Here is a 26,784-nt window from a genome sequence, read left to right as displayed (position 1 = left end):
AGATAGATAGATAGATAGATGACCGGATTAAGGCCTTTGGGGGCCCTGGGCTCACCCAACATATGGGCCCATAGTTATCATACCTTGTCCATAAATCTGGTCACAGTATTATTAACAGAACTGCCCGTGAAATCAGACGATAACATACGGGGCCCCTTGAGCCTAGGGGGCCCTGCCTGTGAAATCAGACGATAATATACGGGGCCCCTTGAACCTCGGGGGCCCTGCCTGTGAAATCAGAGGATAATATACGGGGGCATTTAAGCCTCGTGAGTCCTGGGCACTTTGGCCACTTTACCTTATGGATAATCCGCCCCTTGATAGATGGATAGATGGATGGATGGATGGATGTGGATGGATGGATGGTTGGATAGGCAAACATGTAGGTATGTTGAATGGCTGGTTAGTAACTATACAGGTAAGTACAAGTAGATAGAAAGATATAAGCGGATACAATTGGATCGATTGCCTAGATTGTAAAATGACTGACAACAAGTCTTGGATTGCACTAAAAGTGTTGGCCTCTCGAAACGTTTGAACCAATGCATAACTTTCTGCTTATGGCAGTTGTGATGGCATCATCTGTAAGTAGCAGACAGGCTGAGACAACTAGCACACTTCCCATAATCAATTAGTACGATTTTATTTTGCTTGGGCGAAGCACGATAATAGAAAAACAAAATGATCCACTTACCAATTTTTATTCTCTCTCAGTATGTTATTTACTCTTGCATAGAGCTGATCAAGGACACGTGTTAAATTTAAATTAGTACGAGCTTCTACCGATGCACAAAAATGATCACAACCATAAATTGTAATTTCACCGCTATCTTTATATATGTGTTCAAACTAGAGCAATCAGACTTAGCTACGTGAAAATAGGATCGCTTGCATAAATGCAGCATGCAATTTCTGTGTGATCAGTCACATGAGCCCTGTATGGTAGCATACATTTTAGGAGCTTAATACATACGTATAATGTCAAGGGCACATTGCTTTTTTGTTACGACTATCGATATTATTTTGCAAGGCTTCTTCTACGCAAAATACATGGAAAACAAAATGAATATACTAAGAAATTAAATTTCAGTCGTTTACCCACTACCATATCACTGATATTGCTATCGTTATTTTTAAATCGTGCTTGTACAATGAATGTAGTCATTAAAGTGTAGGAATACTACAACATTAAAATAAAATAAAACTTGCAGCTTTAGTGCAAGCGCAGTGCAGAAAATATTAAATATTGTCTGCCAGTATGTAAACCTATAGTAAGTTTACAGTGTTGATTAGCCAGGTCAATAATGCGAAGGTGAAACGTCGTATTTTAAGGCAAATCCACACTATTTCTGGATTCGTCCTAACGGAGGAATATTTGTTTTCCTTCATTTTGTTATATATACCAGACGAACGCAGATCAAACGCGATCAGTAAAATAAGATCTGGTAAGGTTGGAGACAAGACATGTTAATAAAATTTCTATAACTTAGTATCGTGTGAGAATTAGCGTGACATAATCTCCAGTATCACAAAAATACTCACTAGGAAGTCACATATCAAAACTGAAAATTCATCCAAATAATAAAACCAAAATTTATCGTATGTCATTTACAGACAATGCATGTGGCACCGTCTATAGTTCGCACAATACACGGAACACAAAAGTTAGATCCCGGAGCCTAGAAAATGGATGCGAAAGAGAACGTGTCCTCTACCAAGCAGTGGTAAGCGGTGCAGTCATGATTTAACTGCTCACAGGGACAGAATCAATGCACAGTAAGACAGGCATCTTGAAAGAAAGAAAGAAAAAAGAAAAGAAAAAACGTATCACAAAAGTTAAATATATTTTAAAACATTTTTACATATAAAAAATATTTGTAAGTCAATATATATGGACTTGTTTCTTGACTTAAGGATAAGACGTACAATTCGGCCTACTCAGGAAGCAGAAAAAAAATTGAGTGCTCTGTAATATCATTGTACATACGAATGTTTTGGAAAGGAAACATGCAGCTGTTCGACTTGATGAAATAGTTAACATTTATCAAGCGCTCCGAGGAGGCTGATACATAGATTTGACAGAATGGGTTAAAAACAAAATACTTGTCTTAACGGCAAAAATAACAATGTTCTTTGTTGTTGTTGTTGGGTTTAACGCCATTTTTCAGCACACGATAGGCTATGCATGGCGGCCAGTATTAATGGTGGAGGAAGAACCCGGGAAAACCCCGGGAAGAACCACCGACCCACGAGAAGCTACTGGCAAGCTTTCTCACATACCCACATTGGCCGAATCCTAGACTCGAACCCACGCAGACAGAGGTGAGATGGCAGTGATCCGTAACGGAGAGCGCTTTAGAACACTCGGCCACTCGGGGCCCCAAACAATGTTCTCAATGTCTTCTATGATATCTGAATTTTAACAAAAGATACCAAAGCAATCCACAGAGACCAACAAAATCCATTTTGGACAGATGCAGCAATTTCGTTGGAAACCAGTATCAAAATTTTTATCATCACAGACAAATAGACGCAATTATATACTTATAAAATTCTTGAGATTTCTCAGTGTACCAGAAAAGTTATCAGAGCAGAAAGAATATGATACGTGGTAGACAAGTCTATAAATGTGTGATTTGAAAGAGATTTTTAAATTAATGAATAAATTCAGCTGATAGATGGAAAAAATTTTATTAAAAGAGGAACATTGCAAAAATGTACAGCTGAAAATGAACTTCTGGAAAAAGAGGGAGGAGACATTATGTATCAGAATGTGTAGTATTTTTTAATGGTACAGCAACACATTTAGATTACTTTTAATAGTGCTGAGGCAGTTGGGCTAAAGTACCTTGCCCGAAGGCACACTACGGTAGCCGATCAACCCTAAACAAAAATCTGTACAGAACTAAGGCTTTATCCAGTTAGCCGTTACCCGGAAACTTCCAGTCATAAGTGGAAGGTTTCTACGCAAAACCGATGAATGGATCGAATCTTTATTTGTTGAATCATTGTACTATTGCACTGTTACCTCCATGGTGCCTTTCAAATTGATGTTTGAGGGTTAATCCTACAGAAGAGTAAACTTCATCATGGACATATCAAGGTGAGATCGCACAGTTGACATCAAAATTCACCGTTTAGTAGCAAACGCGCCTTACCTTGACATGTGCTCGTCGATTGCCGCATTGTTCTGAACAGAAGCCCGGTCGCAGAACACTTCTCCTTCCCCGGCCACACTTTCAGTGATATAACACTTATTGCTATTGCTTATAACCCCAACTGAAGTCCCCAAACCAGGAAAGAAAAGGAATCTTACTGGATACGCCGCCTTAGAACATTGAAACCAAGCGGTTTAAATAAACCAAGAAGACTAGAAAAAGATAACCATGCACAAATAAAATTACCTTTAGCAGCCGACACATTTTCTTTTAAATAATTCTCTAAATTTGCTTAATAGCCTATGACTACTATAACAATGAATTATCCGGAATATAATCTGCTTTTACATAAATTTACATAAAATAATAGATGTCGTTATGGCTCATCTATTTCTAGGTCAATGCAAATATTTTCCAGTATCAGCAACAAGCTGAAATCAACTAGTTGATAATACTATAGTTAAAAGGTTGAATTCCCGTAGAAACAGCCATGTAACGTTTCGCAGCATAAAAGTTTTTTGTTTTATTTTTTTGTCTTGTCTATGTTTTGTGTTTTCCTTTGAAAAAGACTAATTAGAGTCGAAAGCACTCAGGCTAGCCAGATACTAGTTATGTATGTATGTATGCGCGCGTGTGTGTGTGTGTGTGTGTGTGTGTGTGTGAATTTGTTATCATTTTCGATTTGAGCGCTTTAAATTTTTCAATAATTTTGGATGCTTTTCAAATAAGGTTTTCAATGTGGTGTCGCTAAATGTGTGTGTGTGTGTGTGTGAATTTGTTATCATTTTCAATTTGAGCGCTTTAAATTTTTCAATAATTTTGGATGCTTTCCAAATAAGTTTTACAATGTGGTTTTGCTAAATTCCATCTCACTAGAGTTACTGCAAGGAGTTTGTGACAATAGGTGTAGTATCTAAAAATAATTCGGATGAAACATTGGAATAGGTGAGGCACTTTTAGTGATACTTCTTCTGTTGTTTTTGTTTTGTTTTTGCATTCAAAAGAGACAAGTGACTGTGTTTTCATCGTGTAATATTACTAGGTCTTGGTTAATTTGGTGTACAATAATATTAATACATGTTGAAACAAAGAACAACCCTCACGAAATAGTCTAATGACAGACCCTCTGCAATAACATTTATATAAATATGGGGAAATAGCGGACCACGTGAAGATCCTTGGATGACTCCTGCTCTAATGTATTTCATGCACAATGCATCTGCAGTGAAAATAAATCTTTGCCTTTCTAAATAAATAATTATTAACCATTTTTGCGTTTTTCCTCTTATTCCGTATTGAATAAGTTTATGTAACAAACCATTGTCCCAAACACTATCAAATGTTTTCGATATGTCGCAGATACATGCAAATACAGTTGTGCGTTGATAGCGCTTGCTTAAGCTGATATTGGATTATAATCAGTCGGTATGCTGTTGACTTGTTTAGTATGAATTCTGACTGGAATTTTCTGCAAGTTTATTTTCGTATCGATGTGGCAAACTTCTTAGATCTTAGTAATCTCGAACAGAATGTTGCACAGAAAACAGAAAACATACACGGATCAACGTGTTTTTATCTTTCTGATTTACATAATTCCATATAATGTAGGAGGAAATCAAATATCAGCTTTCAATAATATCCACAAAATTGTTTCGTTTCCGACAGCGTCCGATGACCTTTGACAAATCACGAAGTATGAATGTTAATTGCATAGAGAGGGTGGTAGATACTTGAAGACTACTTTTGCGTAGAAGTAAATTACAGATTCTGAGTAGACGTTGATTACTGAAATAACGAATTCTGATGGTCGGATACATACGGGATCACATATATGAGAATATGTTAAATGATACAGGCCAAAGTCGATTATGAGCGAGAAAAAAATAGCCATATCACAAAATCTACAAATTTAGAAATGGACATGTGTTTGTAATAATAACAGATTAATGAGTACTGGACATGTGACAGAAATGACAAATCGACTAAAGTCTCCCACCTTTGATAGTTTCTTTAACTTCTTTTGTGCACGGCGTTGGCTACAATATTTCTACCGAAAAGAAACAAGAAAAGGTTTGTTCTTACAATCTTCTAATGTTGTAGCGTCGTACACAATATTCCAACACCATACGGAAAAGAAACACGAATATAATTGTTCTTATACATTGCGTGAGGAATAAAACTATTTGCACAATAGGATGACATTCTTTGCAGATCTCTTGGCGTTGGTGAAGGTAAAGATGATACGGTATGGACAGTATCCAAACTCCAAAATCAAGGCAAAGCTTCACAGGGTACAATACTAAGGAAAAGCCTGGAATCAAACCATAGACTGCGACATAAGCTAGAAAAATGAACACGCAAAAAGCAGACACCGCAACAAGCCATGATAATGGCTGGGAAACAACGTCAGATTTGTTTATTTTATTTTCTTGTGTTTCGTTCCATTCTTCGTCCTCGATTGCTGATGATGCCAAGTCAATATCCTCTCCAGTTTTACCGCATGTTCCCGTGATCTGTAGATGGCATTTGGGACAGTTCCACTTCAGCCATTTGGTACAGAAGTCACACACCTGATATTTGCATGGGATGCACATATGAAGTGTGTCTAAGTTCTTGAGACAAACTTTACACTTCATCTCTTCACTGAAATGAAAGTTCACACAATTCACAATTGACCTGGCATTAAAGAGATAAAACGTTAGACATGAGAATAAAATCAAAATTAATTAACAAATTGAGTAAAAACCACAGTTTATTTAAAAGATGTTTAAAGCACGTTTAGGTAATTTTAAGAAAATGCTTTTGAGTTTTCTCGAAATTTTCAGATTAAAAAAAAAGTTAAAAAAACGTATGTTGTGCAGTATAGGTGAAATAAATGTACAATTTATTCAGTTGATTGACATTCTATATTGGTTTCAGCAAAGAAAGCCATACAATGAACATAAAGAGCCTGTTCGAAACACGTGACATAATTTTATGTTATCGCCCTGTTGATTAATCGACTGAAGTCTGTACAGTATTCTAGCTAAACAAAAGCATTAGGTCAAGAACAGTACTGCACAACGGCACACGATACGGCTATTTAGTTGTCTTTTCACCAATAATGACATTGGATTAGAGAGTTTGGGACCTGGCTGCTATAACATAAGGTGTGTACCTGAGTAGAGTTTCATCCATTTGTTTATAAGGATTAAATAACATGGAAATGGAAACAGATCTTAGGTCAAGACCTTGATTTTGCCCTTGAGGAGGGGGTATGTTTGTAGAAGATGCTAATCACTGTAAAGTCAAAATATAAGCAGACAAAATGTTTCTTCAGATATTTTCATTGGCTAAAAGATTACTCATACATGTATAAAGGTCACTGATTTACAGTGACCTCTATACATGTACGGGTAGGCATTGTCTGATCACGATATATAACATGTTCATTTGTCTCGCTAAAATATCTTCAGTGGTTCAAAAATTATGATCCAGAAAAGAATTAAAATAAGAGTTGCATGATGTGGCCTTCACCTTGAGGTAGAAGGCGTGGCGATTGTATGCAGTAAATTATCTATACATGATATTTAAGGGGATATCTCTTTTATTACAATATCTTCACCGTTTCAAAAGTTATACTCCAAACTAAATTGAAGTCACATAATTAATTTATTTTTGTTGTGGCCATGAAACTGATCCAAAGGACGTGGCCTTGACATTGATCCAAGGACGTGGCCATGACACTGATCTAGGGGACATGGCTATGTTATGCAGAACACCGTCAAGTCATGATATATACATTTGCAAAGTTTCCTTAAACTATCTTTATTTCGTCAGTCTTTATAATCCAGATCAGGATACAAATTCACTGAATTCCATCTGCCTTACCTTGACCATGATCTTGTGTTGCTGTACCGTAAAACACCAAACCAAACCATTTCAGTAGGCTTTCTCTGTAATATCTTTTAGTTTGCTTACGTCAAATTTTATTTTGTTTGTTTCCCATATGTGTGTTGCTTTAACTCTTAAGTCAGGTATATCACTAACCTATTAGTGTTTAACCTTCGGTGACATGAAATAAAAGTTTTCACTTCAACTTCGATTTAAGACTGATACTCCAGGGAAAGAAGTTTATATGCTATGTCAGCATATATCATTGTTATAAATACAAATTCAGTTGCAGTATCAAATTACAGCATTGGACTTTCCAGCAAACCTTTGTAAAAAGCTATCTGATGTTATGTATATTTAATTTGTATTGTTTGATGGTTTTTGTCCATGATTACATGCTTTGTATATTAAATTTATATTGATGATTGACCTTTATCCATGACTGAAGGTAGGAACAGTGGCTTACCTGACTAATGTTTTTTCTTCTTATCTAAACAAAATATTACGTAGTTAATATTTCTGTATGATTGTCGATTCTGTTTAAGACTATTATTACTTTAGTTGGAGGTAAGCATATTTACAGATGATGAGTTCAAGGTCTAGTTTATTTAGAAATTAAATCTCTCATGGAAACCATTCGTTTACGAATTTGACGGTAAAATGACCTTCATCCTGATTCTGTAACGGTGTCTTAGTTTTTCATATAAATATTGTTTACTCACAGACTGGCTCATTCCATATATTAACTCCAGTCTTAGTGGAATTAATTTAAGTTGTGTTTCAGTTAATATGTGAGAAGATTTATTTACCTATGTTATTCATTGCAAATACAAAGTGCTCAGAATTAGTTTTTGATTAAATCACTATTTCGAGATTATTGTGAATTCATTCAAGGACATTTTGGATTAGATCATTGTGATATATCAAGATTGTTTGCAAATCGCTATTGTTACATCAGTATTTTCAAGATTGGAATTCATTTGAAACACAATTTGAATTCATTCGGAATACTCTTCATTTTTGGACTTGTGATATAAATCCTTTTAGGATTTTTTGGATTTAATTCACAATAATGTAAGTTATTTTTAAATTTTCACTTTGTATTCCCGGGAAATAAACTATTTGCTGAATTTTACAAACTTTTTGGTGTTCGCACTTTTCTGTTGCTTAGTTTAAGACCAGAGACTCGTAATACCTACCATAGTAGCGAAATGGTCTTTTACAAAATTTTTATCCAAGTAGGGCTACATGTGCTTTTCAAACGGATTGAAAAAAAATGGAACCTTTACTTGACTTACGTAAACGTATACAAAATCATGCCCGTTCTCACATACTAACTGTCTCCTTTGACGGTAATCTCATATGAACGGGGCAGCATTTTTTTCCTTGCTTCAAAATGCTGAGAGGAAAATTAATGATGCAAAAAATTATTATTTGGTTTACAAAACATAAATTTTATGATATATCAACTTAATATATTTTGAAAAAAGGGAGTCTCAGAAACAAATATGATAAACCAAGGCCGCTGGAAACAATGCAGACAGAATGACTCTGACAAATACCTTAGTAAACGGTGCACTGCATGATCGTTTTTGTTATATATAAAATATTGAGTAAAATCCATACTCGCTTACCCAAACCCCATCCCTACCCCCATGCCTTAAAAGCAAGGTGTTTTTGTTTTATTTTGGAATAACCACAAGAACTAATTATTTGACAAATGTCAACAAGACAAATAAAGACAAAAATAAGGCCCTTTAAGAAGTAAAACAGAACTAACTTATAAACGAAGAGACCTATACAATGAACTAGCTGGAGAGAGAGAGAGAGAGAGAGAGAGAGAGAGAGAGAGAGAGGGAGAGAGAGAGAGAGGTACTTACCAATAATGCAGAATGTTTTAGAACCTATGTATCACAAAAATGAGATTAAAAACCCGTGACATATAATTTTTCTTCACCTAAACATATCGTCGCAACACATCTATATCGATAGTACATTGAATGTAATAATGCGGTTACAAATCAAGACATGCATATACATTCCCTGAAATGTATTTTCAGAAGACTGACCTTACCTATACCTTTTTTCACCGATGTCTATTTATCGATACAGGTATTTCGTAGCGAGTTTTCAACTCAGATAAATGAACTTGTTGGAGTTGTTTTCCATTGTACCTGAAATAAGTAAATATAGCGTGTCTAATGCACCATAAGCAAAGATATAGCACTTAATCCTCCTGTATTGATCCCTAAAAATAAATGTTCACGCCGAAGACAAGACCAGACTTTATTGCACTCAGGTTGTAAAGTTTACATCATATTGGGTATAGAAGAAAAAATAACATGAATATAGCATGTAATATCATATTATAATGCTTAACAGGGATGACACAATTCGGAAAACACAATCTAAGAACCTGCAAACATTTTTCAAGAGTAGTACGTTACCTGTATTTATTAATCGGTTTTATTTATAAAGATTAGTTTTAGAAATGTAAAAATGGGGTACAAAGGTTTGTTTTCATCATGACAATAAGAACACGACAGGTAAGACAGTAATATTTATCGCCTATATCTTGCAACTGACTGACAGAGTACAATATTTTTCTTTATAGGAAACATTAACCCACCAACGAGAAAAATAGTGAAATGACATCCAAACGCCGTTTAACATTTTCGCCTAAACAATGATGTATACATAAAAAGGAAAGTATGGCAGGAACAAAGAAAGATACTAGTTGCTGTCGCTTTTCGTGATGATTTCCTTCAAGCAACATGGAGTGGACAAACAAAACAAAAAATGTGAAGAAGAAGATAGTTTCTTGTACCATAATAGAATTGGTACCTTTGAAAAGTACGAAAGAGGACACGAGTGAATATTACATGAAACATTGATTAAAACCAAATTAAATATTTGTCTTTTCTTTTACCCTTATGTTGACGTTTTGCCAAGTTCGCCTATATACAACACATAATCTCCAGAAATAGCATAAACAGTTTAGCAAGAAACGAAAGTAACTACAACATTAATGTATCTTTGACATGTGTTAACATAAGCGATAAAATATGAATGCGTACATGAAACTGCATGGCCATACACTGCCAAAGCAATCTAACTACAACATGAGAGAGAGAGAGAGGGGGTGGGAGGGGATGCGGGCTTATAACGCACACTATTACTCGGTAACACATTAAATGACACACATGATTCCAATACACAACAAATGACTTTATTTTTTTACAACCGCTCAGGTAGCCTAGTGGTTAGAGTGTCAGTCTCGGATGCGGAAGTTCGTGGGTTCGATCCCTGGCCGAGTCATGCCAAAGACTTACAAAAATGGCACCAACAGCTGCCTCGCTTGGCGCTCAGCATTAAGAGGTTAGTGTTAGGACTAGTTGGCCTGATGTCAGGATAATGTGACTGGGTGGGACATCATGTTACATGTCTGCGGCATGATGTCCCAGTGCTAGACAACACTTTAAGCTGCCACACTGCAGACATCGTAGCGATATGACTGAAACATTGTTAAAGCTACGTGGCAGTTTATAGTGATGTCTAGCACTGGCCACAGACATGTAGCATGATGTCCCACCTAGTCACATTATCCTGACACCAGGCCGACCAGTCCTAACACTAACCTCTTAATGCTGAACGCCAAGCGAGTACCATTTTTTATAAGTCTTTGGTATGACTCGGCCGGGGACTGAACCCATGACCTCCAGGATCCGAGGCGGACGCTCTAATCACTGGACCACCGGAGCGGTCTTATCTTATATCTGTTTTACTTAGTTAGTAAAGAAAATATATAGCTTGATGTCTGTTGTGTACATGTCTGCAAGTCATGAGTCAATCCGTACTCAGCTGGTACCATTACTGTTGTGTACATACCTTCAAGTCGTGAGTCAATCCGTACTTGACTGGTACCATTACTGTTGTGTACATACCTTCAAGTCATGAGTAAATCCGTACTCTACTGGTACCATTACTGTTGTGTACATACCTTCAAGTCACGAGTCAATCCGTACTCTACTGGTGCCATTAATGTTGTGTACATAGCTTCAAGTCATGAGTCAATCCGTACTCTACTGGTGCCATTACTGTTGTGTACATACCTTCAAGTCATGAGTCAATCTGTACTCTACTGGTGCCATTACTGTTTTGAACATACCTTCAAGTCATGAGTCAATACGTACTCTACTGGTACCATTACAGTTGTGTACATACCTTCAAGTCATGAGTCAATCTGTACTCTACTGGTACCATTACAGTTGTGTACATACCTTCAAGTCATGAGTCAATCCGAACTTGACTCGTACTATTACTTTCAGCCCAGATTAATACACTGAGGTATACTAATTCTTTGAAATGTGTGGGAAGGATTTAAGTATGTGAGTAATGAGTCCAAGGGGCGGGTGTAACATCAATAGTCAAACCGGCAGGTAATATCTCTATTGCATATATTTGATGCATTTCCTTATTTTGTATTAAATCAGGTCATATTTGGTAAAATTTACAAGCTAAATTTAATTTCTGCTCATTGTACAAGCTTTTCGAAAGTTAACTTTAAATTTAAGGGCTATGTCACGTACCTCTTACGGTATTATTTCTAATACCGGAGAAGGTGTAAAATTAAAATTTGAATAGCTCCGAATTCCCAGTCAGCAATGCCGACAGTGTAAGTGTATACATACTCAAGGTGAAAGGTGTAACAATTTAATAAAATATATTAAATGTATTCAATATATTCATCGACAAATTTCTCAATCGCAGCTTCTTTCGAACAAATACAACCAATGCCATATTCACAGTTGCCAATTAATACAAACATGAGAGTCTCTGCCTGGTTGACCTGGTTGTATAATTCCCTTTAAATGTACCACGGACGGGTCGTTGTATAATTGTTAAACAACAGACATGCAGTTTCTTTGTGTCCAGAATGGAGTCTAAAGTCGTAATCTTACATAATTCGTATTGACATTATCTCAAGTGCTCTTAGCTACGAATTAATTATCAGATGATACGTGTAGACCTGAAGTATGAAGCATCAGCAAATTTCCCTCACAACGTGACAGGCCATATCAAGGCTTTAAACACAAGTTAAACCATTTTGTCTTTTTTAAATAACTTGAAGGGCTTTTCCGCTGTATTTGTTCATCTTGCATTCAGTTAAGTCACATTCAGTATCATTTAAAAGCTAAATACATTTTCTGATGGTTTCGTAAGCTTTAGGAAAACTAATTTAATTTTAAGGGCCATAACCAAGGTTTAAGGACACTATTTAGGGTCAAAACATATAGAAGAAAACTCACTTTTCTGTCCGATGACAATGTTCAAAATGAGCCAATCATCCAAATATATTGTTTTGTTGTGGGTTTAACGCCGTTTATCAGCACATGGTGGCCAGTATGTCTGCTGCAGGAAGAACTTGGAAAACTTCGAGAAGTATCACCAACTCCCGGGAAGATACTGGCAAGCTTTCTCAAATACCCACGATGACTGAGTCTGAGACTCGAACCCACGCGGACAGAGGTGAGATGTCAGTGATCAGTAAAGGCAAGCTCCTTAGACCACTAGGCCACCCGGAGCCCTATAATCAAAAGTTACGACCAAAACAGATTTGATCTCAGAGGAATTTGCCGAACTAAAGAAAGCGCTATCGAAAATGGTATTAAAAGACAACAGACTGACGACACGAAGAAAGAATTAGAAACACTTCTTGGAAGTACGCTTCAAGAGTTTGTGACAAATACACTCGATAATTTTAAACAAATTACTGTGCATGAATTAAATCAGCAGATCCAAAACAAATTCTAGGAAACAGAAGGAAATATTATGGAGTTAGAAAGAAATGGTAAGGAACACGAAGATCACATAGAGTCAATGGAGAAAATCAACCGGAAGCAGAAGAAATGAATAAAATAAGTTGCTATAGCGGTTTCACATGCAAACAAAATTGTGCAATACTGAAGAAGACACAGTGTTAAAATCCAGAGTATGAGAAAAGAAAGACCAGAAGATACAATTCATACAGTCATAAAGACTCTGAGAGATGTAGTAAAGATATAGATTGATGCTGATGAGACTGAGCTGGCAACTGTAGAGTTTCAAGAAGGTATAAAACAAAGAAAGACCCCAATCCTATCATCGTAAAATTCAAATGCAGAGGAACAAGGGATGCATTGGTACAAACTAAATGGATGATGAAGGACTGGCGTAAAAAATATAAAAATGAAACTAATAATTTAACTCAGCGCAACATTAACTTGTTGACAATGTTATCGTTGTATGGAAAAGTGGGTGTAGCATGGTCATTCATTGGATGAGAGTACCCCAAATATAAAGGAATGCGCTGGCAAATGTAGCTTTCAACGACATAAAGACTGGTGAGCATTGAACCTTGGGGCATTGACTAAAATCTCAGCTAAAGTTGTTGAAGGGAACTATAGAAGCCTATATAGACATGTTAGGGCATATAAATAATTTTAGTGCATGTCGCGTTACCAACGTGCACTATACGTAGGTCTACATGTGTATGAGTGAGAATAATTCTTCGAAATTAGTTTTAAAAAATTATTCACAGCAGAGAGTTGAAGAAGTTAGTGGACACCTATAATATTTAACTTATGCAGTGTTACACCTTACTGACCCCCACCACCTTATACAGTGAATACCATCATAAATACGTTTTTGTTTTTTCCAGTGCTGCCTTTTATATCTGGAATCCTTCTAAAAATAGATAGTATATAAATAAAGTAATTCACCTAACAATTAAGGATACTCTCTCTCTCTCTCTCTCTCAAATTTACTTCCGTTTTGTTTTCTCTTTTTAAGTGATATCCGCTGACATGTGAAGATATATATTAGTATACTCTCTCTTTCTCTTTTCTCTCTCTCTCTCTCTCTCTCTCTCTCTCTCTCTCTCTCTCTCATATGATACAGCAGACGACTTTAACAACTCAATTAATATTTAAAGTGTCAACTTCAATTTAGTACTGAATCCTGCTTTGGATTTGGAAGGGTAAGCAAATCTTAATAACACAAATGCTACAGGAAGATTGGAAAAACTCAGTGAAGATCATACATTGTTGACTATTATATACTCCTTAACATACATCTAAGAAGGTACATTCGGTTCAGGGAAAATCCTAAAAAGGAAGCTAGATTAGATTTTTTCTTATTCCTCAATGTCTAACAGACTTAGTAAACGACATAAAAATTACACCAGCTTACAGGCCAGATCACTCGAGTAATACTCCTGATTTACAATTTAATAACTTTACACACAAGAAAGTCCTTTGGAAATTTAATTAAAGTATGGTTATTATTCTTGGTCTACCGAAGGAGATACACCAAGACAGTAAAAACTGACACCCCGTTACCCTTTTAAATGGGGTCTATAAATTATCGGGAGGATTTATAGCTAAGACAATAAACAAGGTGTTGAAGACAATAATATCAGAATCGTGAGTGGATTTGTTAAAAGTAGAAAACATTTGATTAATATATGATTTCACACATTACTTGGCAAATTCTATTATTCCTGTTCTCTTAGTTCTTCCTGATTTTGGAAAGCATTTTACACTGTATCATGGATATTCCTAGAAAAAAGGTATGAGTATTTAAATGTTTGCAATTCAAAACATTGACATTCATAACAAATATATCTTCAGCAGCTATACAAAATCGCTTTACATCAGATTTCTTTGCAGTAGCAAGGGGTTGTAGAGAGGGAGACCCTATCGCACCATATTATTTTTTTTAAAACTTTGGGTAGAGATAATTTAAATTGCGATAAGAGGAAATGGAGATATTAAAGGTATAATAGTAGAAAATAAAGGAGATAAAGTTATGCAGTTTGCATACGATACCACTCTGATCCTTGACATTTCTCAGAAACCTGTATTAGAAATGTTTGTTTCAATATCAGGCATCAGGATAAATCAAGTAAACAGTTTAGCAAAAATGTATGCCATCACGCTTGTAGGAAAATAAGTTAGGTGGAATCCAGATTGGGTCTGTTAGGTATAGTGATTTTGATAAATTTATATGAAATGGTAGATATTTAATATAAAAAATGGACCCATAAAACACTACTTATTCAGTGCTTAGAAAGATTATCACTCCTATTGGAAGATAACCTTAATCAAAAATATTTAACATAATTTAAGTGTTTGTTTTATAGGTTTAACGTATCTTTATGAATTTGAGCTCGGCAGTTTATAGTGATGTCAAGCACTGAGGCGTCATGTCGCAAACATGCGGCATCATGTGCCATTGATACCCATTATCTGACACCCGGATGACCAGTCCAAATAATAATCTCTTAATGTTGAACCCCAAGCGAGACAAGTTATAATACCATTTTTATAAATATTTGATATGTCTCGGCCGGGATTCGAAACCCGCGACCTCCCGCATCCAAGACAGACTCTCTAACCATTTAGTCCATCTTAGCAGTACGGAAATTAAGTAACTTGTTCTTTAAATTGATTTGGCAGGGCAAACGTGATAGATTAAATATATGTTGGATGTAATTGTACAGAGTAATGACGACGATGGACTATATGCTATTGGATTAAAAGAATAATTGAATCAAAAGGTTGTTGGAATGATCTCCTTATAAACTTGTATGGGGAAATTAAACATATTACAGATTTGGGGAGGCAGGATGTGAAAAAACTGAGAAATGATGCACAGAATATCTTTGGAATATGTATTTACTGCTTGGATTAATCTTCATGGAAAAACAACGGAATTTAATTCTCTGGAAGAATGTTTAAATCTATCGATTTTGGAAAATGAAAATATTAAGAATATTATGATTGCAGCTAAAACCATGTTCTACAAATCTTGGTAAATAAAGGTCGAAAGTTTATAAGCGATAGTTTGGATGGAGTGAACTTTAGTACATATTAAAACTTCATGACAAACTATAATATTGAGATCAACAACATTTTATGGGTCTATATAGTATTAAGACATTTATTATATCAAGAAAAACCCAATTCGCTCTTACCCCGGTTCCTCATCCGCGCATAACGGCAAGTAGTATGTAAATAAGAGGTTTAGATTTAGATAATGCTGTAAGAGGAAAGGCATGTGACGTAGAAGAGTTCTAACTATATCATTAACTAACAAAAATATATTATGGTACTACTTACAGATACGATATATGCATGCTAGTGTAGACCACATATAAATACAAATATTGGGATTGTATTACAGAAACAATTTTCAACATAGCCGTAATTGATGCTGATTACACACGTCGGTTGGGCGTAAGAACTTCATGTGTAACAGCTACCAATAGGAAGCGTGCCAGTAATCTCAACGAAATACCGATTCACAAGCATAGATCGAGCGGAGATGTTTCTTTTGTATTAAACTATTACCGCGGTATACCAAGGCAAAACGTTTACAGATTGCTGCGTGTAGCATTTGAAAGTATGTATGAGCATATCTAATGCTGGCATCAGATTACCCAAACAATGACGTGTTTCGAACGTTACATAAAAGATTAAGTCGCTGTTTCGTTTAAATGCGTCAGACAGATTTGTCAAAGCTGCCATATAGTAGATGTGTGACTATTCAAATACGAATCAAGAAATTTTTGATCAATTAATTTACTAAGGAATTATCTTGGAGCAGCAATCGAGACAGGCTTGGCGAGGAATACAGCAAAAAGCGTGAAGTGTTATTATTTGATATTGTGCATGAAAACTTCAAACCGTATAGGCTTAGTGACGAATATAGTGACAGCAAAGACAGCGAGAATCACGAAAATTAAAGAAATACTTTCAGTATTAATATAACAATGACATCTAAGTTGGAAACATTTTATGAACAATTTTCCAAGTCCAGAGAAGCAAACACCATAGCTGAGATATACAAACTATCCAAAACTTTTAAAATTATTGGATTTGATGCTAGAAATGGCAGTGTAATGGTGGGTGCATTGCTTAGTGATGGATCATTTAAGCTCACTTGGGCCGCAATCGACTTAAGGCACATTTAACACGAGTTTATTGATCTATTTGTCGCTGAATATTCAACCTGAGTGCCTGTTTATTTACAAGACCTTCGTACAGTATTTAAGATTACCATAAATGAAGACATGATACTGCGTTCTTGCTCAATTAGGTAAACCTTTGTTTATATACTAAGCTAATGGATTTCGAAAGCAATCACTGCAAAGGTGTATACCTTGGTAAATGTGAACTCTTCGGCAGAACATGTCATCATGAATACTGTAAATCAGATCTGTTAGCGCTACGTGTTGGTCTAAGTGTTCGGACATGTTTTAAATGTAGTACTGATGTAAAGTCGCATAATTAGCTTTGCCTGCCACGCCGATCTATTCGCGAGTATTATCGCGTGCGCAGTTGAAAACTCTCAGAAAATGTGATCGTAGAAACACCCGAAAAAGTTTTCGAAAAATTATACAAAAGGTAATGAAAGCGATTTTAGTTTATAACCTTGGTAAAATAAAAGCAATAATACAAACATTTCTCAATAGGACAATGAGTTTCGTATTTATAAGCATGCCAACTGTGATTCAAGCAAGGAAACTCGCGCAAGAGCGTGAAATACGAATACAAAGATAGATTTTTCTTTGCAAGGAAAGATACATTCACAGGGCAGAATATCGGTGAATAAATATTTCAGCAATGTCTACGATTCGTGGTACAAACATATAAATGTGTGTATTTTTATACAGAACTCATTAGAACGACTCAAAATGGTAAGATTTCGGAAAAATCACACAACTATCGCATCAGTGCACCGTTTCTGTGAATATAATTGATATGTTTATAGCTTAACGCGCAAACATGCTCACATCGATAGGCATTATCCATAGTCATAGTAAATGAATATTCATTAGTTTAGTCTGAGTGTATTCTTTTTAGAGATGGGTATTAACTTCCAGTTTGGCGGTATATGTGGATGTGTTTGTCCGTTTGACTTTGTATTGCTGTATTTTATGAACAAACGTTTAATAAAATGATTATATCGTACACTAAATTCTGAAAATTCCTTCTGTTTTATAAATTAAAAATGGAAATCCATGTAAACGTATAAGAAAAGAGAACAAAGCCACACAAGTACATTTCAAAATATTTACTTCAATAGCATGAATGACAAACTAGAAAGGAAAACAAATGCAAAATTTATAACAATGAAAATGTCATCTATCAATAAGACAGTCATTAACTACAATTTATTTATTTTCCTCTCCCTCTCTCAGAAACACACACACACACACATAAACACACGCACACACACACACACACACACACACACACACACACACACACACACACACACTCACTCACACACATGAGCAACAACATTTCTAAATGTAATATTCTAAACACCTCTTATAGACAAAATGTGCAAAATAATGTCATTGTCATAATATAATTCAATATATATCAGCTAACCATTTTCATTTTATAAAAGTTTTCGTTAAGACAGGTTTCAATCCATTTTGCAAATGTTAATGGCATAATCATGCATGTACAGTGTGGTTTTGAAACTAAGTTGTAGTTGTTCAAATTTAGTTAAACTGAATTAAAATGTATGACATTGTCTGTTCCCTGGACATCAGATTAGAGTTCATTGATTGGATATCTTCGTTTAACTAAAGATTTATCAAGTTAAGAAAAAGACCACTATAATGATCCCCTCTGCCTTATCTGCCTTTTAGAACTGTACAATTTGTGTCATTATAGCCGTCATTTTCCACATGCCTCCTTAAATGATTGGTCGTTTTAAATGATTTCCGATTACATTATCTATATATTCAACACCAGGTTGTGGGTATGTGTTAGCCTGGGCGTAACTATAAGATCAATGGCGTTACCGCGAATGGTCTGATTCTCATTCAGATTCGATAACCACGAAGATGACTTCGTTTGTTTTCTCTACCACATTTAGCAGTAAGCTTCAGTGCTTTAACATGTTGAACATATGTCACTTAAGAAAGTTAAACCTCAGTGTTATTACATTTCCTAAGGGTTATTCAGGACATTTGTACCTCTTGTGCATTCTTGCAGAGTAAGAAAACTCCAGTGTTCCCAGCTTGAAAATTAGAAAAGAAAACTTGTTAGCACGACTATTCATTAACCTCTGTTTTAGGGCAACACCTCTTCCAGGTAAACAATCTTATTTATTTTCTGTGAATTTTATTACTAACTTGATGTTGTCACCGCTTCTCAGTATCTACGATATAAAATGACACACGACCCTGTGATTAGCATCTTTCTGACATGGAATGAATAATTAATGAGAGTCCTTTCTATGGAATTATCATCGCGTATGAGAGATTTCATCAATGGATGTAAAAAACATAGAATCACTGACACTGACATTACGCCTTTTTTATACAAAAATCAACATTTTTAATCATGGTATTTACTGCAACGTTTACATACAGTTGATTATGCGAGTGGTTGTTGCAAACGAAAAACGTATTAGACTATATACACAAGTGGAACATGAGATAATGTTGGATGGGGCAACGTAAACGGTATTGATAAAGAAATCAAGGGCTCTTTAGTGCCCGAAATTTCTTTACTATTACCCTTTGAATCGCCATACACTACAATACCGCTGGTAACACATGAGAAAATGTCTAACTGATTTATTGTATGATGGCGGCTATTTTATTTGTTTTTTCTCTAAGGAGGAGCGCGACCGAGAATACGTCAGAAATTTGCAACCGTGTTAGATGGTTTTAAAAATGTGTCTGCTGTCCAAAATATAAAACATGTTCTGAATTACGCTGATAGTTTGTGAGGTGTCTTGAAGATACCGGCGGCAAAGTTTGCATTTTTTATTTTTATTTTGACGAACATACGCATATTTACATTGGAACTAAATTAAATGTTTATTTTGCATTGTTTCACAATACAAATTGTGCGTATGATACAGTGGACAGATAGTTGTTGTGGCATATGTAAAACTTATTTTATGTTTTTGTTTTATGCGTTCATTGTAGCAGATGCGTCAGTTTAGATGTGGTTAATACTTGTAGAGATGCAAGGTACCAGTGAACGCTGGCGGACTTTATGATAATTTTTTATTGTTTTTCACATGGCCCTCGTGCGGGAACCAAAACGATATTCTAGTAAAAGGTTAGTCACGCAATCTTTAATATTCTGTAAAAATCATGATTGATTTGGTTTCCACATGTGAACCACCTTATTTGTTTAAAAAAAAGAGCTGAAATGTTAGCAAAAATATCTTTAACAGATCCAAATGTGAGCTCATGAGCTTATGCCTATCACGTCATATCATATAATTAAAAAAATCAATCGCAATTTCAAGTTTTTCAAACGATGATATACTTTTTGCCATGGTATTATCAGATCCAAGGCGTTTTTGAACATTTGTAATTTTTTGGCCAAAAAGAGGCCTCATAGTATCAACACCTTTATATAATTATATTGTGTTTCTCCATTCCTCACACACATCTCTCTATTGCTACTTTTGCACCTCTTTTCCTGGATTATTCCATCATCAAAATAATTACTTGAAAGCATCCAATCAATATGAACTATGTGATTGTAATCCTTGGTCACCGGACTAACTTTTTGCACGTTTAATATGACCAGACTAGATATTTTATGTTAGAAGACGACGACTTTTGTCTCACGTTTTGTACTTTTTCGATGGAAAGGCTGAGAATGACAACGACATTGTGTTGTCCCAATCCACAGTGATGGACCGATTTAAGAAATAATTCTATCGAATATATTTTTGAAACGTACCAAGTTTCAAAGGGTGATTTTTGATCGAGAACATTTGTTACAGCTCTCACATGATATTAATAAACTACGTTCTTTCATGTGGGATATGTTCTCCAAAGCAGGGCTACAACTGTATAGCTAGAACTGTCCATAGATCGACTGCTGTTCTTCGTAAATAGACAAAGCCGACTGATAAAATGATGCTGGATATTTCCAGCATTCTCCACAACTCCTAAGGCTGAGGAAAATCTAAATTCATATAAAGGCAAATAGAAACCCAACCAGCTGAATAAAGGAAAACTGTCTTGCCAATGTGAAATTTGTACAATCCATTATAAACCAACGTTGCAAACGGACAAATAGTGCGTTGAACGCTAAAATGGGCTAGTGTGGCAGTATTCATATGTCACGTGTTTAGGCTCTAATAAACAGTAACAAAAAGAAAGAAAACATCAAGATTTTACAAAAAAACAATGTAAGAAAAATACAAAAAGAACTTGCGGTTTTAAGAATCAAATCCAAAAAAACCACAAGAATAATCCACGAAATAAATTTTAGAAGTCCTAATAATGAAACGTTTTAATGAATTCATGTTCGAGTCCCGACGAATATTCCGAAATGGAACGTGAGGACGTATACTGTAGCCTTTATAGTACATATATGTCTACAGTTCTTTGTTGATCCACAATCAATATTCCGGTGTTTGAATTTTCGAATAAAATTTAAGAAATTTCTTTGTCCTAGAATTCTGTATAAGCATTCAAATAGTTCCAGGAAAAAGAATTATTCTTTTCGAACCCACATAGTTTCAATAAAAATTAAAGTGTAATTCCAAGCAGGTCACAACGAAACACTTTTCCAGTGTCAAAGGTGAAAGCCCAAACTGATAAATATCTCTCTAAACATTACTATTAAATCTAACTACTGCGCAATTTCGGAAAACCCAGAATTGCGAAATAAATGATGTTTACATATCTAAAATTACGTACTCCGAGTATGACCTTGATAAAAACCAATCATTTTACTCCGATAACAAAATAGAAAAAGAAAGTTGTTTACTTGTCTCAGTGATTTCTGAATCAAGGTCGGGTACTAGGTCAAAAATAGAAATAGTGTTTCTATTATTAGATGTTTATGAAAAGAGTCAGGTCAAACTGAATATTCGCAAGAAAAAAAAAATGCCAAATCAAGTAAACAAGATTACATTGCTTTGAGACGTAAGGAAATTAAAAATAAAAAGATTTTAAAACTTACCAAAACATTAACTTAAATTAAAAAAAAATTAAATCAATATACATATCCGTATGTCAAAAGATATTTTCAGGTTTATGTTCCCCTGAGTCATCCTTAACAAGGCTTGCTTGTTCCCAATTTGATCAACTTTCTCTTGTTTAAATGATCTTATGTGATCTGATATTTGCTTCACAGGTTTAAAATATATTTGTCATAAAACAATATTGATTTTCTCTTTTATTCACCTAAGAATCGATGTCACTCCCATATACACAAACACATAGAGACCATAGTCTAAATGGCCTTTTCCCCCTCGCGTTGATTTATTTTGTCAGCTTTGACAAACCAGGCACATACCTATTGTTTAGGGAAGCAAAATCAGCATGCTTTGAAAACCCCAAAGATTACCCCGTGTTTATATTAAAAGACAGAGATAAGTCATAACACTCACGTTTATGGGCCGGTATGTGCAGTCAAAACCAACCTGACATATTTTCAGCAATATCAGAGTTAATTAGATCGACAAAAACCCAATAGTTGTATATCTACCAATTATTTACGCCTCTGCACATGACATGGGAATATCGAATACAGTTGTTGAAAGAGTCCTACATGTAGAAGCCTCTCTTCAGCAGACACTTGCATTGCTTATAGTTCATAAAGCTGTTTTCCTTAACCGATGGAGATTAAATGGATACTACCACATTAGAAGGATGTTATGTTTCCCTTAATTCGGAGGGCTCCATACGCCGATGAACTTGCTGCGGATCTTGAGACAACTCACTCAAGAATCTGAATTGGAAGATATATGGTTAGAGAATGGAATTTTGTGACCACTTTCAACACACTAAGCAATTGCTGGTGTATCTTTTGCAAAAGGAGTACGTGTACATAATCAGATAATGCAAGCTGTGTTGTTTCTACTGCTTCCACAACTTTTGTTATGTCTGCAAGAGCCGGATTATAGGTCAAAGGAAGATTTAGTGAATGCAGCACGATCAGATCTCCACAAGAATACGATATTCTGTTGACAATATTACCACTTACCCGATTTCGTAAGCACATGTCTGTATGTATACTCGGCAAGGAAAAGACAAATTTGAAATACTTTGCGACAGAACAGGAACGTGGTTTGCATACTACTCCTGTTCATCGGGGATCATCACGATAGTATTTTGGAGTTTCAGTTGTTTGCTTTTAGGCATATACTTCCGTTATTTCATCGCAAATATCACACTAAAAATGCCACGTGGGTTGTGTGTACATATTGGAGATGAACCATTTACCTAAATACATCAAAGACTACAGTCTAATAAAACTTTGTAATGAATGAATCATACCAAATATTCAAAAGAGCTGACCTTATCACAGCCGGAAGTGGCTTTGTTCAACCGGAACAAAATGTGGTGATATCGTAGGAAAATTACAACAGCTACGTCATCGTTGCACAGCTAGGCTCTATTATATAACTTCAGAAGCTGCATTGGAACCACAATGAGGGCACTGTTCATGTGGTTGCCATGATAGTTAAATGATTTACAATTAAGCTACGTCAACTAGAATTAAACGGACATATTCAGAGATTCAATGTATTTGCACCCTACGTACCCCATGATATTCACTAGAATATTGCTGGCCCAGGTTAAATACGTCTCTCTCTCTCTCTCTCTCTCTCTCTCTCTATATATATATATATATATATATATATATATCTGCCAACAATGTTCGCTTCGATTTGCTATTGTTTCCTGGCTACAATCGAAAATCGATGTAAATTTTCACTGTGAAATTGTATAAATCATTAGCACGTCATCCTTTTGACAAAAACCCATCTGGCAAAAAGTGACCCTAACCGTACGAAGTGGCCCTACCCCAACCCCCGAACGAAATTTCTGGCAGGATCGCAACGAGTTCAGAAAATTCTCACAAAAATGTACATTATACACAATCATAGTTAATCAGTTATTAGTCATAACGTAATCTAGGTGCGTTTTTATAAAGATAAAGTGAATCTTAAGTCGTAGATCTTAAAGCGGTGTTAATTTCGTTCAGAAACACCGATAATCATATACAGAAAAATGCACCATGTTTATAAATATCATTTTCATTGCGTTAGAGATCTCAGCATTATTTACAAGTTTGCTTTTATGACGTCGTGATGTGTTATTATATGGGGTTTTGATGTCTTACTATGTGGGTTTGATGTGTCACTATATGTATTGGCGTGTTATTATATGGCTTTATGAACCTAAATAACGTATTAGTGAAGTAAGCTGTGAAGTAAGTGTGTCTACTAATATCAGGACACGTATGTGTTTTATTTTTGCATTATACTATAGTCAATCAAAATCCGGTTTTATTAATCCTATGGAAGAGATCATAAGAACGTATATATTCCAAGTTCTTTGTACGGTTCTGTATGCAACTGTATGCTGCTACTACCTAATAGGTGGAGACATAGGAAGGGCCGAATCAGGTCAAGTATTGAGAGGATGAGTTTCCTAAATTTCAAAAGACCCCTAACTTTTGCTCGAAAGGGCACCAGAGCATACGTGTATGTGTCCATTTAAATAAGTATGCATACTGCTCAATAAACGTGGCAAGAAGTAAACGATGGTCACATTTTAACTGACAAGTGAGTTTAAGTTTGTGTGTTAGAAGTTTTCTGATGGTCTTTTTTATTAAGCTGGGGGATCCTACAATTTGTTACAGAGATTGGTAATCTTGGTTGCTAAGACCTCGAATATGCCTTCATATAGATCATTTAATAAGTACGAAACGGCCCAAATATTATTTACAAAATACCTTGTAAATTTTTTGTTTACTCCGATTCTACATAACTTAAAAGGAATACCAAGTAAAAATAGAAGAGAGTATAAAAGTGTGGGTACAAACAATGCAAATAGTATCGTTCTTAAACTATGCAAGGCAAAGAGAATAATATTTGCAACACTAAAACCAACAGGATGCCAGTCGGGGAATAGCACTATGTTTCTCTCACAATACAGACAATAGGGTGTTGACAGAATACATTTGACTAAAGAAAAACAAGAACTTATCACAAAATAAATCAATAGAAAGATGAGAGTGATAAATTCCTGAATATACTGGCACATTGGCGATAACAATGGTGACCAAATGTATTTGTCTATCAAACTAGCAACAAATTCAAAAGGATGTATGACCATGTAGCTGACGACAACGCTGCCATAGTATATCAACGGTTCCATTGTGTACGGGTATATTGCATTGACAACTGGTAACACGGAATAAGATCCGGGCACTATTATAACGTAGTGAAATACGAAGCTGAGCGCGGTATATAAGTTTGTCAAAATGAAGGAAAAGCATGGAATCAAAACATATATTAGGAAAATGTAAGCAAATATACAAAGCCATATCCCAAGCAAAGTCGGTTTGAGGATATTGTCCGCTCTTTGTGGCGCACGTGCCTCTTCATCTACGGTAGACGACGTTATGTTTATGTTGTCTTGAATCATGCTGCATTTTGCTGAAATTTGTTTTCGACACGTTGGACATTTCCATTTCCTCATCGTTGTGCATGAGATGCAGCTAAAAGATTTGCACTTGACACACACCAGAATGTTGTCGAAAATCTTGCTACAAACTTGACAATCCATGGTTCTCCTAGAATAAATATAATGGCACAATGTAAATATGATCAATACTCTGTTTACGCTCCGTGGTTTTGGAGCACAGTTGGTAGTAGGGAATGCACATGGCCAAATTTTAAGCTCTAAACTCTCGCAATGTTGAGAAATTTAAAATAAATTTTCACTTACCTGGAATTAGCATTTAGCGTTCATTACTATAATGAAATATATATGCTGTATAAAGCAGACAGATGTTGACTGGGAAATGAATTTGAAATAGCCCAAAGCATGCTAACTTTTCAGATCAAAAGGACTGCTTCTGTTTGCTAGGAAAATTAACGTGAAATAGCACACTAACTTTGCTGGTCCTTGAAATGCAGAAACGATTTAATACAATGTAGGCATCAGTATTTTATGTAAATTCCTGAGAAATGCTTATGGCTGCTGTTTAACTATTTGACTACGAAGTTAGTGAAGTGATAGCAGCCATGCGGGGTTTACAAACCTACGCGAAGAAGTAAGTTTTAGCTGTATACTCTCAAACCCAAAATCAACTACATAATTATGATTTGAGAATTATGACACTTGTAAGTTTTCAAATATCTCCAACTATATGTACATATTTTGCCTGCAACAAGGATTACCCATAGGAAAAATCAGGAAAATATCTTAAAATGTTGAACCCTGTACAAAAACTAAGAAACTATGATGAAAAACTTAAATTGTAATTCTGTATACTGTACCGAAAACGTCTGAACGAAGGACTCTTTACGAAGTGAAACTGGGAAAGGATTTAATTGATGTATACTTTTCAGTATTTTTACATTGGAAACGAATGAAAAATTGTGTGGCATTAATCACTGGATCGCTTAGAAATTCTTAGCAAAAACTTCGTGACAATAAATAACCTTCATGTCGATACCATATACAATATTTCAGTTGTACGGCCATGCTGGCTATACAAATTACTAATTTATGATCATATGTTATAACTCTTTGGCACTTCAGAGCGTATGAAGTATTCTCGAAAGCAAAGAATCCATTAATCTTAATGTTTCCGTGGTGAAACATGAGAACGTCATATTGTTTAATGACTATTGTATTTATCTACTTTAAGTACTGAATACAATTCATTATATACATCTTTTAGTACGA

The 26,784-nt window shown here is 35.4% G+C and overlaps 2 long non-coding RNA genes across 2 annotated transcripts in view; both read right to left on the bottom strand.

Moving 5' to 3' along the window:
• Positions 1–2,675: 2,675 nt before the first annotated feature.
• On the bottom strand, positions 2,676–9,087 carry LOC149805020 (uncharacterized). The gene is made up of 2 exons (XR_016417433.1): positions 8,912–9,087; positions 2,676–5,801 (listed from the first exon to the last, which is right to left on the bottom strand). It is a non-coding gene; the product is annotated as an uncharacterized LOC149805020 (long non-coding RNA).
• Positions 9,088–18,134: 9,047 nt separating this feature from the next.
• The window catches only part of LOC149805019 (uncharacterized), a 28,629-nt gene continuing 19,979 nt past the window's right edge, over positions 18,135–26,784 (bottom strand). The window contains exon 3 of the long non-coding RNA XR_016417435.1: positions 18,135–25,663. This is a non-coding gene — a long non-coding RNA (uncharacterized LOC149805019). The remainder of the gene's footprint in view (positions 25,664–26,784) is intronic.

Source organism: Sinohyriopsis cumingii, chromosome 2, assembly GCF_028554795.1.
Source record: "Sinohyriopsis cumingii isolate HCF-2022 chromosome 2, ASM2855479v2, whole genome shotgun sequence".
In the NCBI taxonomy this organism is placed as follows: domain Eukaryota; kingdom Metazoa; phylum Mollusca; class Bivalvia; order Unionida; family Unionidae; genus Sinohyriopsis; species Sinohyriopsis cumingii.
The sequence above is the reverse complement of the archived record's forward strand: the minus strand, read 5'-3'. Positions and strand labels throughout refer to the sequence as shown.